Source organism: Suncus etruscus, chromosome 10 (assembly GCF_024139225.1).
Source record: "Suncus etruscus isolate mSunEtr1 chromosome 10, mSunEtr1.pri.cur, whole genome shotgun sequence".
NCBI lineage: Eukaryota > Metazoa > Chordata > Mammalia > Eulipotyphla > Soricidae > Suncus > Suncus etruscus.
Window position 1 is genome coordinate 47,478,908 of NC_064857.1, and position 17,864 is coordinate 47,496,771.

A 17,864-nucleotide genomic window follows, 5' to 3' on the forward strand; every position below is an offset into this window, starting at 1 on the left:
CCCCAAACTGATTATATCAATACTCTCATCAGATGTCTTTAAATATTGATAAGTTAGGGGTCAGAGTGATAGCACAGAGGTTAGGCATTTGCTTTGCATGAAGCCAACTCAGGATAGTTTTGGGTTTGATCCCCTGGCAGGTCCCCTGACACGAGCAATTTCTGAATGGAGATCCAGGAATAATCCCTGAGTGCTATTGGGTGAGGGCCAAAAACAAAAACAAATTGGTAAATTACATGTAATTAAAATTTCCAAAATTATACATTTCATTTAAATGTTGAAATATTACCTTTGCAAACAAGTAACATCAACCTATTTATCCTGAAAGAAAGGTTCCAGTCATTCTGAGAAAAAGTAGACAAAATAGTCACATCTAAATACCTTTCATTGCCAATGTCAAACTTTCTTTTGAGCAAACAGAATTTTAGGTGAAAATGTCAGGAAACAACTCAATCGCATGTGTTTTTCCTGAGATAACCGTTTAATACTATTAACTGGCTTCTCTTTCTGTGGCAAAGAATAACGGTAAAATGAATGTATGGAAAGAGTGAGGCCCAAAAGGATTAGCACTTTTTACTGATGCAACAAGCATACGCTTGAGGAACACTGGTTTGTACCTATTTGCTTATTTTTTGAGGGGACTCTCCCTAGGTGATCTGGGCCCCACTCTCAGCAATACAGTACTTCCTGGGTTGAGCAGATGACATTAATACCCAGGGACACAGAGTTACTCAAGCCCAGTGGTGCCAAAACCCACAAGGATCATACTCTTGTATTAAGAGCCCTGCAAAGCCATATCTAGTGGTGGCTTTGGGGAGTCAAAAGGTGACAGAGTTTGAACACAGGCAAATCATAGACAACTGACCACTGAGATATCTCAATGTACCCTGGTTCTTTGATTAACTGTCAGTATCTTAAGATAAGAACTAAGTGTCAGTCTGGTTTTTTGTCATTATGTTGATTTGTGCTAATAAGAGACCCAGAATGTTACATAAGCCAAATTAATTTTGCATTACCAAAAATCATAAAAACATCATCAATTTATTCAAAGAAATTTTTGACCTTGTAACTATCCTCCAGAACCCATTAACTACTTTTCAAAACTACATTATTAGTTTCCTAATAAATATCAATACCAATTTCTCCAATCCAAAAGTCCACTGACACTTATGTCTTGAGGGTTTGCTGGGTGCTTTTTTTAAAACTGTAGTTTGTGTTTCAAAATCAAAATGAATCTTATGTGCATGTTATCTACCTCTCTGTCTCTGTCTCTCACACACAGAGATGCACACACACACACAACTTGTAATATTCAACCACTCAAGAGCAAATTTGTTGTACTTAAAGCACTGCAATTTACAAAATTATTCATAGTAGTTTTAGACATAGTGTTTCAGCATCAAGCTTACCACTTGTGTCAACGTCCCTCCACTAATGTTCCCAGAAGAGTCCATCCCATGCCAACACCATCCCACCCCAACCTGCCAGTATAACGGGCATTGGATTAAGTTTGGTAGTTTGGATTAAAATATCATGTTTTCAGTGTTGTTGACTCTGGCATGGGTATTTAATTTCATTCTTTTTTCACAACACCAATGCACCTGAGTCCCCTTGGCCCCTGTCCTCCATCCTTTCATTTTTGAGTTTCTCCTCCTTCCACTCAATTTCTTTCCTTCTCCTCACTTATACTCTGGGGCCAAGAATGTTCTAGACCATTTCCATTTAAACCATTGCATTCCTTCATGCTTATTCTAAATAAATACCACATATGTGTCTTATCCTGATTTGGTTATCCTTCTGGCTTATTTCATTTAGCATATCTTCGAGTTCCATCCAAGTTGTATCATTCCTTACAACTATGTAGTATACTGTCGTGGACATATACCATACATCTTCATGATCCACTCATCTATTGCTGGATATCTAGGCTGATTCCAACTCTTAGCTACTGTACTGAGTGCTGTGATGATTAACTGTGTGTATACATCCTTCTGATGGAATTTTTTCCCTGGAAATAGGTTTGCTGGGTCAAATGGCAGCTGGGTTCTGAGTTTACTGAGAACCTTCATACTGTTTTCCATAGGAGTTGAATCAGTCAGTACTGCCAACAGTGGATGAGAGTTCCTTTTTCACTAAATCTTTACCAACATAGATTGTTTTGGAGGCATTAATCTTAGTGAATGCTTTGTATATCAGCCCTTTACCTGATGTGTTAAGTGCAAATATTTTTCCCACAGAGTTAACTATCTTGTACTTTTAGCCCAAGTTTCTTTGGCTATACAGAAATTCTTTACTTCAGTGTAGTACAATGTGTTCATATTTAATTCTGTGGCCTTTGCCATGAGCATCATATCACTGAAGACTTCTTTAAGGTCTAAGTCTTGGCAGTGTTCTGCCTATATTTTCCCCAATGTAGTTTATAGATTCATAGCTAATCTCAAGGTCTTTGACCCACATTAAGTTGACCTTTGTATAAGGTGTGAGATATGGATCTAGCTTTAATTTACACCTGGTTATCCAATTGTCCCAGCACCATTTGCTGAAGAGGTCGCCTTTATTCCATTTCATGTCCTCAGCAATTTTTATCACAATCAGTTGACCATATACTTGAGGATTTGTCATTGACTTCTATTCTAACCCACTGGTTCAAAACTCTTGTCTTTGTTCTAGTACCCTGATGTTTTGATCAGTATAGCTTTGTAGAAAAGCTTCAAATTAGGTAATGAAATGTCTTTCAGTTTCTTGTTTTTCAGTATTTAGAATGTTTTCATGTTCTAGAACTTGAAGACTTCTCCTCCAGAGAAATTACAACAATGACCAAAAAAATAGGGTTTATTCACACAAGCACTGATAATTCACAACTATCTAAAAATGCAAAATACAATAAAGCCTGACATCTTTCCATTCATCTTTCTACAAATAAAAGAAGATTCAGCTACAAATTCCAATTCCTATTTGGAGATAGAAAGTAGAGGAAAGCAATACAGTTAGAATAGTCATTCAACAATGTAGGAAAAAATACTACTAACATTGAATATGACTCACAAAAAAAATAATAGTCAGCCACGTTATCATCAGGACTGAAAACTGAACCTCTAAGCTAGCATAACACAGACAAGGAGGCCAAGTCCATTTCACTCTAGACCCCACCAAATCAAAGGCAAAAAGGAAAACTGAGCTAATGCTGATTTTACTTTTCCAGAAGCACAAAGATGGCATCAAAAGAAAACTCTAAGAAAAGTCACACCAAATAAATACCTCAATCTCTGAGCATTAAGTACTGCTCAAATGTGTACCCCATCCACAGCTCATTTATAAATGTGACTTAATTAACATAAATTGTAGTGTCAGCACCAAAATGTTCATGATGATGAGATAAAAAAAATGTCTGGGGAATATGTGAATTGTCTCTTCATTTATGTTTATCTGCAAGACTGTATTTCTTATTTTGCCATAAACAAACAGATGCAAAATTGCATAACTCAGGGTTTCACTGAGTTTAACCTTCAACATGCTTAACTACATCCTAATGACACTAATACAGTTTTAAAAATTATTTTCCACAAAATTTTAATCTGAGGAGCCAGAGGCATAGTACAGTGGGCAGGACTTCTGTTTTATATCCAGACAACCCAGGCTCAATCTTAAACATCCTACATGGTTCCCAGACCATGTGATCATGAGCATTACTGGCCTTTACATGGCCTAAGAACAAAAAAAAATACAAAATTTTAATCCAAAATGATGAATTTTATTGAAGATATAATTTTTATAAACTAAGATTAATGACAATATGGGGCCAGAGAGATAGCACAGTGGAAGGGCCTTTACCATACAGTATAGCTAGCCTGGGACATACCTGGGTTCAATTCCCAGCATCCCGTATGGTTCCCCAACCCTGCCAGGAGCAATTTCTGAGTGCAGAGCCAGGAGTAAATCCTGAGTACCACCAAAAACACAAACAAAACAAAACAAAAACAAAAACAAAAGCATCCATAATGACTACAAATTGCCTCTTCATAAAATAAGAAATCATCAGAGCTTCACTTTTAAAATAGGTAAAATTGTGAGAGCAAAGAGATACAAAATCAAGTCCCTTTGAAATGGAGACTAAATTTGCAGGTTATTTCCTATTTAAAAAAAAAGTGACCCACTGCAGTTCTCAAAGTAATTACATATCATGTCAAATGACATAAAGACGTTTCTTTTACTAAATTTAACAAGGAGCTGAAATCCAATTAGCAATAGTATCACGTGAAAATAGGGATAAACTTCCTCCCCAGCCCTGTACAAATTGATCTCATTATATGGTGCTTTGGATAAGAATTTCTTCTCTTATTTTTTATTGTCTTGTGAATCGCAGATAATCAAAGGAGTCTTGGTTAGGTTGCCTTTAAAGATAAAGTGAGTCCCCTGTTCCAGTAGGTACATTTCCCTTTTTTAAATTATCTTTCTGAAAAAGAAAAAAATAACTAGTCACAGTAGTTGGCCTTAAAAGATGGGTCTTTTAAGATCGGTTTATATGGAACCCACTATGTATAATCAGCACGCTCAAGATTGGGTATGACAAATTGCCTTTGTCTAGATTTTTCAACCTCAATTTTAAAGCTTATTAGTTTTCAAAGAGGACTATGAGGGTTTTTTCCCTAAGGCAAATGGGATAGCAGGAATTACAGGATAATTAATTCTTGTTATTCCTAGATGGGCAAAAATGATTGACAGTATTTTACGAATGACTCATGTAGCCCACTATCTTTCAGATCTCCAGGAAGTAATATCCAACATTATAATTAATGGTTGGATGTATATAACCAGGAGTGGCCCCCATAACCATTTGATTGTACCACCAACATACCAATGAATTTAAGTTATATTTCTTTTTTTATTTCTTTATTTAAACACCATGATTACAAAAAATAATTGTACTTGGGTTTCAGTCATAACAAGAACATCCCCATTCACCTGTGCAACCATCACCAATGCCCCCATCTCTATCCTCCCCCCCCAAGCCTGTATTCAAGACAGGCTTTCTACATCCCTCACTCACTGACTGTTATGATAGTTCTCAGCATAGTTATTTCTCTAACGGCATTCACCACTCTGTGGTGAGCTTCATATATTGAGCTGGTCCTGGCCCTCATCTCTGGGAATGATTTTAATGTCTTTAATTTTTCTTAAAACTTATATACGAGTGATACTATTTTGTGTCTCTCTCCCTCTGAATAATTTCATTCAGCATAATAAATTCCATGTACATCCCCGTATAGGAAAATTTCATGACTTCCTCTCTCCTGATGTCTGCATAATATTCCATTGAGTATATAGACCACATTTTCTTTTTTTATGGATAAAGAATATAAATTTTATTTTGTTTTGCTTTGTTTTTTATAATATAATTTTTATTTTGATCATAGTGGCTTACATATTGTTGACAATAATATTTTAGGTACATATTTACATAAAATCAGGGGGGATTCCCATCACCAATTTGTCCTCCCTACACCTCCGTTTTCGTCCTACCTCGAATATCCTCTTCCCTCACCCCCGAGGCTGCTAGAATATGTGGTCTCCTCTGTACCTAGCCTACTACTTAGTAGTCTTGCACCTGTTTGATCTTGGTGCCTCCCTTATTTCCCCCTCTAACTGGGAGGCAGGACTAGCTAGTTCAAGTTACGTGGTTTTGTTTGAAGAAGAGGAAAGTAATAAACTGGGGTAAAAGTCTAATACGCCGAAAATGGGTGGAATCCTTCTAGAGGCTCTCATCATCGGTTTGAGAGACGAAGGAGAAAAAGAAGGTGAAACATTCCACCAGTACAAAAGAAATAGATCACATTGTCTTTAGCCATTCTTATGTTGAAGGGCATCATGGTTGTTTCCAGAGTCTGGCTACTGTAAAAAGTGCTATGATGAATACAGGTATGAGGAAGGAATTTTTGATTGTTTTGTGTGTGTGTTTGTGTGTGTGTGTGTGTGTGTGTGTGTGTGTGTGTGTGTGTGTGTGTGTGTGTGTTTCCTAGGTTATATCTCTAGGAGTGGTATAGCTGGATCAAATGGGAGCTCAATTTCCAGTTTTTTTGAGGAATCTCCATATTGTTTTCCATAAGAGCTGGACTAGAGGACATTCCCACCAGCAGTGAATAAGAGTTCCTTTCTCCCCATATTCCTGCCAACACTGACTGTTCTTGTTCTTTGTAGATGTGTACAAGTCTCTGTGGTATGAGATGCTACCTTGTTGTTTGATGATCTTTGATGTAGAGAATTTTTCATATGCCTTTTTGGCTATTTGTATTTCTTCTTAGAGAAATTGTTTATTTCTCTCCCCATTTTTTGAAGGAGTTAGTTTTTTTTTCTTAAGTTCCGTCAGTACCTTCTATATCTTAGATATTAACCCCTTATCTGATAGTACTGGGTGAAAAGCTTCTCCCATTCTGCAACTGGCTTTTGTATCCTAGACATTATTTCCTTTGAGGTGCAGAAGCTTCTCAGCTTAATATAGTCCCATTTGTGTATCTCTGCTTCGACTTGTTTGGAGAGTGCAGTTTCTTCCTTGAAGATGCCTTTAGGTTCAATGTCCTGGAGTGTTTTACCTACATATTGTTCTATATAACTTATGGTTTCATGTCTGGTATCAAGGTCTTTAATCCATTTGCATTTGACCTTGGGGTATAAATGTTAGCTAAAAGTCTGAGTCCATTTTTTTGCAAGTGACAGACCAGTTGTGCCAACACCACTTGTTAAAGAGACTTTCCTTGCTCCACTTTCCATTTTTTGCCACTTTATCAAAGATTAATGGTTTATATATCTGAGGAGCATTCTCTGAATACTCCACTCTATTCTACTGATCTGAGGGTCTGTCTTTATTCTAATTCCATGTTGTTTTAATGACTATTGCTTTGTAATATAATTTAAAGTTGGAAAAAGTGATGCCTCACATATTCCTTTTCCCAAGGGTTTCTCTAGCTATTCTTGGGTGTTCACTGTTCCAAATGAACTTAAGGAATGTTTAATTCACTTCTTTGAAGAATGTTATGAGTATCCTTAGAGGGATGGCATGAAATCTGTACAATGCATTGAGGAGTATTACCATTTAAATATGTTAATCCTCCCAATCCATGAGCAGGGTCTCCATTTCCATGTATCCTCTTTTATTTCTTGAAGCAGGGTTTATAGTTTCCTTTGTATAAGTCCTTCACAACTTCAGTTAAGTTGACTCCAAGATATTTGGGTTTGTGTGGCACTAATGTAAACAAGGTTGTATTTTTTTTTTTGTATCCATTTCTTCTCTATCATTATTGGTGTATAAGAAGACCATTGATTTTTGCATGTTTATTTTGTAGCCTGCCACTTTGCTATATGAATCTATTGTTTCTAGAAAATTTTGGTAGTCTTTGGGGTTTTCTAAATATAGTATGTCATCTGCAAACAGTGAGAGCTTGATTTCTTCCTTTCCTATCTGGATGCCCTTGATATCTTACTCTTGCCTAATCGCTATGGCAAGAACTTCCAGCACTATGTTGAATAGTAGTGATGAGAGAGGGCAGCCTTGTCTTGAACTGTTTTTAAAGGAAAGACTTTTAGTTTATCTCCATTGAGAATAATATTTGCCATTGGCTTGTGGTTGATTGCCTCTACTATATTGAGAAAAGTTCCTTCTATTCCCATCTTGATGAGATTTTTTTTTATCAAGAATGGGTGTTGGATCTTATCAAAAGCTTTCTCTACATCTATTGATATGATTATAGACTTATTTTTCTTTTTGTTGATATGGCTAATTATGTTGATTGATTTATGTATGTTAAACCATCCTTACATTACTGCGATAATACATACTTGGTCATGGTGAATGACCTTCTTGATGAGGCATTGGATCCTGTTTGCCAGAACTTTATTGAGAATCTTTGCAGCTGTGTTCATCATGGATATTAGTCCATAATTTTCTTTTTTTGCAACATCTCTGTCTGGTTTTGGTATCAAGGTGATGTTAGCTTCATAAAAGCTGAGAGTGTTCCTGGTTCTTCAATTTCATGAAAGAGCTTGAAGAAGATTGGTTGAATTTCCTCTTGAACGGTTTGAAAGAATTTGTTAGTGAATCCATCTGGTCCTGGTGTTTTATTTTTAGGAAGACGTTTGATGACCATTTTAATTTCCTCAGTAGTGATTGTGTCTGTTTAGATATGCAAGGTCATCCTGGTTTAACTGTGAAAAATTATGAGTCCAAGAATTTATCCATTTCCTCCAGGTTTTCATGTTTAATGCAGAGTTTTTCAAAATAGTCTCTGATTACCCTTTGAATCTCTGCAGTATCTGTGTTGATCTCTTCTCTTCATTCCTAATCTGGTATATTAAATTTTTCTCTCTCCATTTCTTTGTGAGTTTTGCTAGTAGTTTATCAATCTTGCTTATTTTTTCTAAGAATCAACTTTTTCTCTTGTTGATCTTTCAAATTGTTTTTTGGATTTCCATTTAATTGATTTCTTATCTAAGATTTGTTATTTCCTTCTGTCTAACTTTTTTGGTTCCTTTTGTTGGTCATTTTCTGGTTCTAAAAGCTTTGTCATTAGCTTTTTATATAGATTCCTTCTTCCTTTCTGATGTGTGCTTGCAAATTTTCCTCTTAGTACTGCTTTGTTTGTGTCCCATAAATTCTGACAATTTGTGTCTTCATTGTCATTTGTTTCCAGGAATGTTTTGATTTCCTTTTTGATTTCAGCTCTGACCTACCAGTTGTTCAGTATTGAACTGTTTATTTTCCAAGTGTTAAAGTTTTCCTTCTGTGTTTCTTTGTAGTTCACATCTAATTTCAGTGCCTTGTGGTTAGTGAAGTAGTTTGTACAATTTCTATCCTCTTGGCTTTATGGAGATATGTTTTATGAGCCAGCATGTGGTCTATTCTGAAGAATGACCCACGTGCATTGAAGAAGAATGTGTATCCAGTCTTCTGAGGATGGAGTGCCCTATATATATAAACTAGTCCACTTTCTTCCATTTCTCTTTTCAGAGCTAATATATTCTTGTTGGGTTTCAACCTGGTTGACCTAACAAGGAGTGTCAGGGTGGTGTTGAGATTTCCCACTATTATTATGCTGGTATTGATATCTTCTTACAGGTTTGTCAAGAGTTGTAGTAAATAGTTTGCAGGTCCATCATTGGCTGCATATATTTTAGGAGTGTGATTTATTCTTGTTGTACATATCCTTTGATTAGTACAAAATGACCATCTTTGTCCCTTATAACTTTTCTGAGTCTGAAGTTTGTTTCATCTGATACTTATATGGCCATTACAGCTTTTTTCAGAGTGTTGTTTGCTTGGATGATTTTCCTCCAGCCTTTGATTTTGAGTCTATGCTTGTTTTGATTATTCAGATGTGTTTCTAGTTGTCAGCAAGAAGTTCAATTCAGCTTTTTGATTCATTTTGTCACTCAGTGTCTCTTAACAGGTGTATTTAGTCCATTGATGTTGAGAGAGATAATCTCAGTGTCTCTTAACAGGTGTATTTAGTCCATTGATGTTGAGAGAGATAATTGTCATGGGATTTAGTGCCATTTTTGTGTAGAAGTTTGGTGTATCTGCTGGTCTTTTTTCCTTAAAGTAGATCTTTCAGCTTTTCTTTCAGGGCTGGTTTTGAGTCTGTAAAGTTTTTTTTTTAATTAAATTTTTTTTTATTTAAACACCTTTGTCTGTAAAGTTTTTGAGCTACTGTTTATCTGTGAAGCCATGTATACGACCTTCAAACCTGAAAGTGAGTCTGGCGGGGTGTACTCTTTTAGGTGAAACATTCATCTCATTGAGTTTTGACACTATATCCCACCACTGCCTTCTGAGTGATGTTTAAAATTTGAAAGAAGGTTATGCTTCTGGCTTCCATTCCTGCTTTTATAAAATATGGCATCATTCCTTTTAGCAGAGACACAATAAAATGGGAAAACCTTATGTATAGAAACAAGCTCTTATCTATTTGGGATAAGAACCCATTAATGTTATAATACAGGGGTGCCTTCTACCCTGAATATTTGTCATTGGGACTCGACTTATACTTCATGTGATCAGACATTGACCATCCAACCCCAAACCCTGGATCCCAACCTTAGAATTTGTACCAGAAATCAACCCCCCTCCCCCAGGGAAGTTCATAATACTGCTCTGGCACCAACTTGCACCAGGATAGGTTCATACAACACTCTAATGACAAGGAAACAGCAACAACTTGATTGAACAGTAGGTTGACCTTCCTCATGACCTAACAGTGAGAGGATATCAGAAGACTGTCCCTTCAACTGTGCATAAACCAAGATCATTAAACAAAGAAAACTGACTACAAAAACCATGAGCAGAACTTCTGGAACTATAAAGAAAGACTATCCTAGACTTTGTCCTAGAATCTGTGCAAAAACAAAGATCTCCAATACAGAGGACAAACTTTGACAACCACAACTGAGCAGAACATTTCCTGACACCATAAAGAAAGACTTTAGGGGCCGGGCGGTGGCGCTGGAGGTAAGGTGCCTGCCTTGCCTGCGCTAGCCTAGGACGGACCGCGGTTCGATCCCCCAGCGTCCCATATGGTCCCCCAAGAAGCCAGGAGCAACTTCTGAGCGCATAGCCAGGAGTAACCCCTGAGCGTCACAGGGTGTGGCCCAAAAAACCAAAAAAAAAAAAAAAAAAAAAGAAAGACTTTAGGGTTTACAATGAACAAATCTAAAGCCTGTAGTTGGGCTCATTATAGTATGCATCAACAGTGAAGACATCCTGTATCTCTTAGGCCAAGGGAATTTTCTTTCTAATTTACCCAATACTTACTGTGCCTATGAAAAAACAAACAAACAAAAATACCTTTCCACACCAGCCCCATCCTTTAGTTTTCTTATGTTTTGTTTTTTATTTTTTATTCTTTTTCCTTTCTTCTTTTAAATTTACATTTATAACTTCTAGACAGGGGCTCCTCCCCACTTTCTTTTTTTTTCAACAGAACCACAGAACATGAATAATCTTGTTCTGCCTCATAAATTGAGAAAAAATAAAGTGGATGGTAACAGGACTAGGAGTCTCATGAACATTGAGTGGAAATAAAAAAATGGTCAGATCTAAACACTCAACCCAAAGTTAACAATAGAATCAAGATACCGAAACTACAACAAGCTATGCACAAAAGAGACCTGCTATACTAGCAGTCCAGGGGCCTAAAAGTGGAGGTATGGGAGGCATGCTGGGAAAAGGGGCAGAGGGAGGTCAACACTGGTGTCAGGAATGACCCTAATTCACTGTCACTATGTACCTTAACCATACTGTGAAAGACTTGTAATTCACATTGTTCTCAATAAATATCATTAAAAAATAAAGCGAAGACTAAAAAAAAAAAAATGGAATTAGCAGTTTTCAGTGAATGCAGCAATTCATTAAATTAGCAAAGAACCTGCTATCTTCAAGTGAATGCAACCAAACCTTGGACAGAAATCAAGAAGCAAAAAGTCCCTGTAGCAGAACTTGGAAAGAAAACCAGAAATTAAAGGCATCCAGTGATGAATTTCTTTTTTTTGGGGGGGGGGGCACACACATTGACACTCAGTCCGTCCTAGGCTAGCACTTGCAAGGCAGATAGATGCTTTACCTCTAGTGCCACCCCTCCAGCCCCAAGTGATAAATTTCTATTTTGCTAGCCTCCAGTCTCTAGTTTAGACTAAAAACAAAAGCCCCCAAACCTATATTTCTACAGCATTTATACACACATACACACAAAACTGGCAAAAAAAAAACCCAATAACTTCTGATTCAAAAACAAAACAAACAAAACAAAAAAAAAAAAACAAAACAAAACAAAACAGGAAAGAGGCTCCTATTTCAGAGAAAGCTGTAAAAATTTCCCTAATAAAAACTCTGGTTTCTAAAAGTGCTTATTCTTTCTCTCCTGCCCTTGTTAATAGGTTATCCCAAGGCAGTAAAATCAATGATTGCTGAGAAAAGAAAGTTGCTTTTGAAGAAAAGAAATCCTTCACTTTGCCTAGAGAATCTCTGGTCACCCACTGCTACCTGTCCCTAGAAGCAGACAAAGAAGAAAGCACAGACAGAACAAAGTATAGCAGTGATGATGAACTCGAATCTTTTACACAAACCAAAGAAGTAAGTGCCACACTTTGTGGTCACAGGTGAATGCGGAGAGCAGCTCAAGAAAGATTCTAGAAATCAACAACAATATCTTGGATCTCTCCCAGATTATAGTGCAAGGCTCTATTCCTTCTGTATTTCTTTCCAATTGGTATGTAGGCATTATATTTTACAATAAAATAATTATTGTTAATTATTGATAATATGATTCAGGCATATGAGTTTCAACACTAAACCCATCACCAGAATGTCAATATATCACGACCCCTACTCAACTCCTCAGAGTCCATCCACTGGCAGATTCGACTATTTGGTCTAATTTCTCAGAACCCCCACTCTTAAAAGCACACCACCAAAACATTCAAGCAGATATGAAAGGGGATCGAGTATTTTCTTGTAGATAGTATTTCCTGAATTTAGAACAATGCATTTAACAAAACCTGGCCAACTGTATGTGAGAGAAATAAAAAAAATGTCTACAAATGCAAATTGTAAACAATATTTCCAAAACACATTGGGCAGATATTGTCTGTTTCAGTGTTGGAGAGGCCACCCAAAAACAGCCATTATTCATAGATTATAAAGCACTTCTACATGTGTATGCACAAATCGTGGTTTCATTTACAAAACAAGTTGCCCTAAATAGAAATAGTAGGAATGAGGGGAGTCACTTCTGAAACAGTGCTTGTGGCCATAAATGACAACTACAGAATGCTAAAATTCTTCTGCATCAATAATAGAAATATTAATAAAAGATCATTATCCTTACAGCAAGCCTTCTGCAAATCTCAAGGGCATGTAACTGTTAGGTGGAAGTCACAGAAAAGAAATACCTGCCATACATATTCACAGGCTACAGGCAAAAGTTTATGAAGCTAGGAAAACAACAAACATTACCTCTTGAGGCAAAGAAATGAAGCGAACTACAAATGAGGCCTTAAATACAGCATGAAAACTCGAGAGAGCAATGTGTGGTCCAGAACAAGGGGAAAGAAGTGGTGGTGTCACATGCCAAAAGAACAGAGTATCAGATATTCAGTGTATGTCTGACTACTAAATAGGCAGGGATTCTGCTAATTCCCTGGCATCTAACACCCAGAATCAGATGGAGGTTTAGTCATGATCATACAATGTAGGTCCTAGATCTCTTGAGTTTACAGTCCAATAAAGGAGACCAATTTTACAAATGAATTGGAAAGAGAAATAGATTGAATCCAAGTACTGAAGAAAATAAGAAGTATACTACATTACATGCTATGTGATAATTTAAAAATATTGACTATTGGCCTGTGGGATAGCGCAGTGGTAGGGCATGTGCCTTACAATAGATTCAGGACAAACCTGGTTCGATCCCCAGTGTCCCATATGGTCCTCGAGCCAGGAGCGATTTCTGAGCTCATAGCAAGGAGTAAATCCTGAGTATCACAGGGTGTGGCCCAAAAACCAAAAAAAAAAAGTGAATATATATATACACACACACACACAGACACACACACTCTATTATAAGAGCTGCAGTTAATGACTATGAATCCAACTACCAGAGGTCTTTTGTTAAGCCTATAAATGATATATAATATTTAATCTTCAGATTATAGAACACTAAAAAATAATGTTTTTCCTAATAAATGCTACTGGAATATCTACTCAGGTTTGACTGGGCACAAAAATATTGTCTCCACACTGTTTTATCAAAACTGAAGAGGAACCTATTTATATGTTGGGTCTATAGGAATAATTCTACAACACATATAATATATTGTATAGAATGTTGCTTTCAGACAATATCCAATCGTGTTTAAACCTCAATTGAAAATGAACTCTGTCTAGGATTCTAGAACTAGTGAGACTCTCAATTAAATATGAAATTTATATATCAACATTACTGGCCCTGACTCCTTCTCTTGCTTTGTTTGTTCTTCTACCTCTCTATTGTTACAGATGGCAAAAACATTTTAAAAGATGTTCATTTCCTACTTAATTTCGCTTCTGAAATCAAATGTATATGCCATTTTCACATATACTATTAACAGAAACATGCATTTGAAGATAAATATCCTCATATATGCTTATATTTTCATATATGCACTATATAAGTTAACACATAGTAACCAATTCTGAAATCAATAAGATACATTCAAATTATTGCCTAGCTTTGTTAAAAGATTGTTTTCCATTTTTGAAGCAAGCACTATTATGTGGAAAATTTCAACAATGCTTTATATTATTTGTATTTATGGTTTTGATTTGGTGCCTCACCTGACAGTGGTGAGCGGTTATTCTTGGCACCTAGCTTTAAAGAGTTATATAAAAAGTCCTTCAATTATGTTTTAGGGCAATTTATCAGTACAGATAAAATGAAATTTGGGTAAATATATAGGTAAATTGAACCTTTTTTCATTTTATATCCCTTCCTTACAGTAACTATCCATCCAGAATTCCTCAACATCACAGAATTTATCATGATCTATAAAGTTTCCATGACTTTATGATGTGTTTTTATTCCTGCGTCTCTTTCAATCCCTTTTAATCCTATTTACACTCAGAAAGGTAGCACTCCCAGGAAAATTACTTCCTGTTGAAACACCTGGTTGAACCCAAAATAAAAGCATTCCCTAGCTTCCTCTGTTCTTTTCACCTTTGACATGTAAAAGTCCAACTAGACTAGATTAAACTTATAGGTACTTTTGTCTCACACTAGACTCTCCCCGTCCCAGTTGAATTTGAACTGGTAAATAAGGAGAGGTTTCCCTTTGGGGGCACCCAGAGACCACAAGGTGAGAAGCCACTGGACTCCATGCTTTTCTCCCTCATGACTGTCTTGGTTTATTAATTCACATAGTGACCCTGCTTCAGAGCTTCAGACCTGCTCACCTGGGGTTGAAAATATGGCATGTGGGTTTATTTATAACTTCCAAACATACCCTGCAAGGTTATATTCTTTTCCCTCACTGGATCATGATGAATAACACATTTTTTGTCTTCTTGTCTTTTCCGCACCTTTGTTCATCATGAAAGCAGAGAATTATCTTTATCCCTTTCCCATCTTCTAGCATCCCATCCTCTGGCATAATGCCTACCCTGATGAATATTTAATTTATTTATTTTGTAAATATTTGAAGTCACTATGTGCTAGGATATCAACAATGAACAACAATGAGTAATATACAACAGGCCAGCTTGGGCCTCACATATTGATGTCAAAGATATTAATAACAAAAAATAAGCCAAGTAAACAAACATTGCAAACATTGTGAATAAAATAATCAAAAGAGTTGAAAAGAATAGGAATAAATTCTGTTTTAAATATATATATGTTCTGTGTACAGAGAAAAATAGGTCTGTCTATTTACTATTTTATCTAAGTAGGTCAACTCAAACCATCCTCTTCTAGAAAAAGAGAATAAAAGATTCAACTAATTTTTTCATTAGAGATCCTTTGGGGGGAAATCTGTATGCATTACAATGCAGTATAAATTATTTGATCAAATATAAATTTGTCAAAGTAAGTGTGTGACTACCTACCAGATAAGAATCAGGGTTCTAGAGTGCAAAACTGTCTAAATGTAAAAGTGTGTGTGTGAACCTAGTTTATCAAGCATGCTTCTCTCTGCCTCTGAACTTTAGGTAGCTAAGAACTGTTTTACGACTAAATAGAGGTCAATAATAGACATCAAATAGGCCTTGGCTGTAATAACATGATCCCTTGCTAATCTATCTTTACAAACTCTGTCTTTTCCCTTCATCCTAGGACCTGAGCAAAAACCAGGACTTCTAATTACAGAACACTGACTACGACAACTGTGACTGAGCAGAACTTTTCCTGGGACCTTAAAGAAAGACGCTGGGTTTGACTAATATACCCAGAGCCAGTAGTTGGTCTCATGACAGTATGCTTCAAGGGTGTATCTCTTAGGCCAAGGGAATTTCTAATTCCCTCACTGTTTACTGTGCCTATGCAAAAAAACAACAACAACAAAAAAACCCACACCTTTCCACATCTGCCTCTTCTTTTGTTCTACTTTTAATTGTATTTATATTTATAGCTTCTAGATAGGGGCTCTCGCCTTTTTTACCTAACCATAGAACATGAATCATCTTGTTCTGTCTCATATTTCTATGTCTTCCTACAAATTGAGAAAAAAAAAAATAAAATGGATAGGACCAGGGCCAACTGGGCTCAGGAGCATTAAGTAGAAATAAAAAATGGTCAGATTTACACCCAAAGTCAATGACAATAGAATCAAGAGAACCAAACTATAACAAGCAATATATAGACTAGCAGTCCAGGGGGCTAAGGGTGGAGGTATGGAATGTAGGCTGGGAAGAGTGGTAGAGGGAGGTCAACACTGGTAGTGAGAACGGCCCTAATTCATTGTCACTATGTACCTGAAATTTAACTGTGAAAGACATGTAATTCACATTAAAATCAATAAAAATTTTTAAAAAAACTGTCTTTTAACGGTCCCAAAAATGAAAATAGATACAGAAACCAAAAATATTTAACAATCCCACATACCTCAAAGTTATGAAAATGCAAGTGAATTAAAAGGTGCTATGTTTCATAAAAGCACTGTCAAGTAATTTGCAAATACCACCAATTATCTGACTATTATTTTTACCCTTATCTTAGTTTCACTTGATTATATAACTAAAGACAGGTGACCCTCTAAAATGAACTCCATCCATAGATGAGTGAGACCATTCTGCAGATTCCATGTACATCCATGTATAGGACAATTTCATGACTTCATCTCTCCTGACAGCTGCATAATATTCCATTGTGTATATGTACCACAGTTTCTTTAGCCATTCATCTGTTGAAGGGTATCTTGGCTGTTTCCAGAGTCTTGCTATGGTAAATATTGCTGCAATGAATATAGGTATAAGGAAAGGATTTTTGTATTTGGGTTTTAAGAAAAATGAAAGACTTTCTTGCAATAATAACTTTCAGACACAAAAGAGAAAAGAGCTGGAAGTTACAGCTCACCACAAACAGGGATGAGCTTAGTTAGAGAAATAACTACGTTTTGAACTATCCTAATGATGAGAATGTATGAGGGAAATAGAAAGCCTGTCTAGAGTACAGGCGGGGGTTAGGTGGGGAGGAGGGAGATTTGGGACATTGGTGATGGGAATGTTGCACTGTTGATGTGTGGTGTTCTTTACATGACTGAAACCCAAACACAATCATGTATGTAATAAAGTTGTTTAAATAAAAAAATTTAAAAAAAATAAAATGAACTGCATCCAAAAAGACAAAGGTATCATAGAAGACCTTACATCAGAAATGAAAATTTTTCCAGGACTGGAACAGTGGGCAGAATGCCTGCCTTGAAGGTGGCAGACGGGGTTCAAATCCTGCCAATGTCTATAGTCCTCTGAGCACCACCAGGCATGATCCCTCTTGAGGACAGAATGAGGAGTAACCCTGTGCACCACCAGGGGTAGTCTTTCCCCACAAGTTTCAAGTAACAAAATATTTGGATAAGTACATAATCTTGACAAGTTATCAAGTGGGGGAAAAGATTCAAGTGGCAATTATTTGCAGAGGCCCAGCAAAATATAGCTGTGCTCCTTTGACTCATCCTTAATAAAATAATATATTATGATCAACTGTGTCAACAATACTATAGCCTTTAATATTAAAGGAGTTACATAAATTTTGTGCCTTTAGATTGCTTTGTGTACTGCTAAGAAATATTATAATGTACTACAATCTGGGGACTTGAGGGACAAAGTAATTGTGCATGTGTTTTGTTTTATT

The 17,864-nt window shown here is 36.4% G+C and overlaps 1 protein-coding gene across 2 annotated transcripts in view; it reads right to left on the bottom strand.

Moving 5' to 3' along the window:
• Positions 1 to 17,864, bottom strand: part of KHDRBS3 (KH RNA binding domain containing, signal transduction associated 3) — a 183,372-nt gene that overhangs the window by 138,868 nt on the left and 26,640 nt on the right. The window lies entirely within an intron of this gene.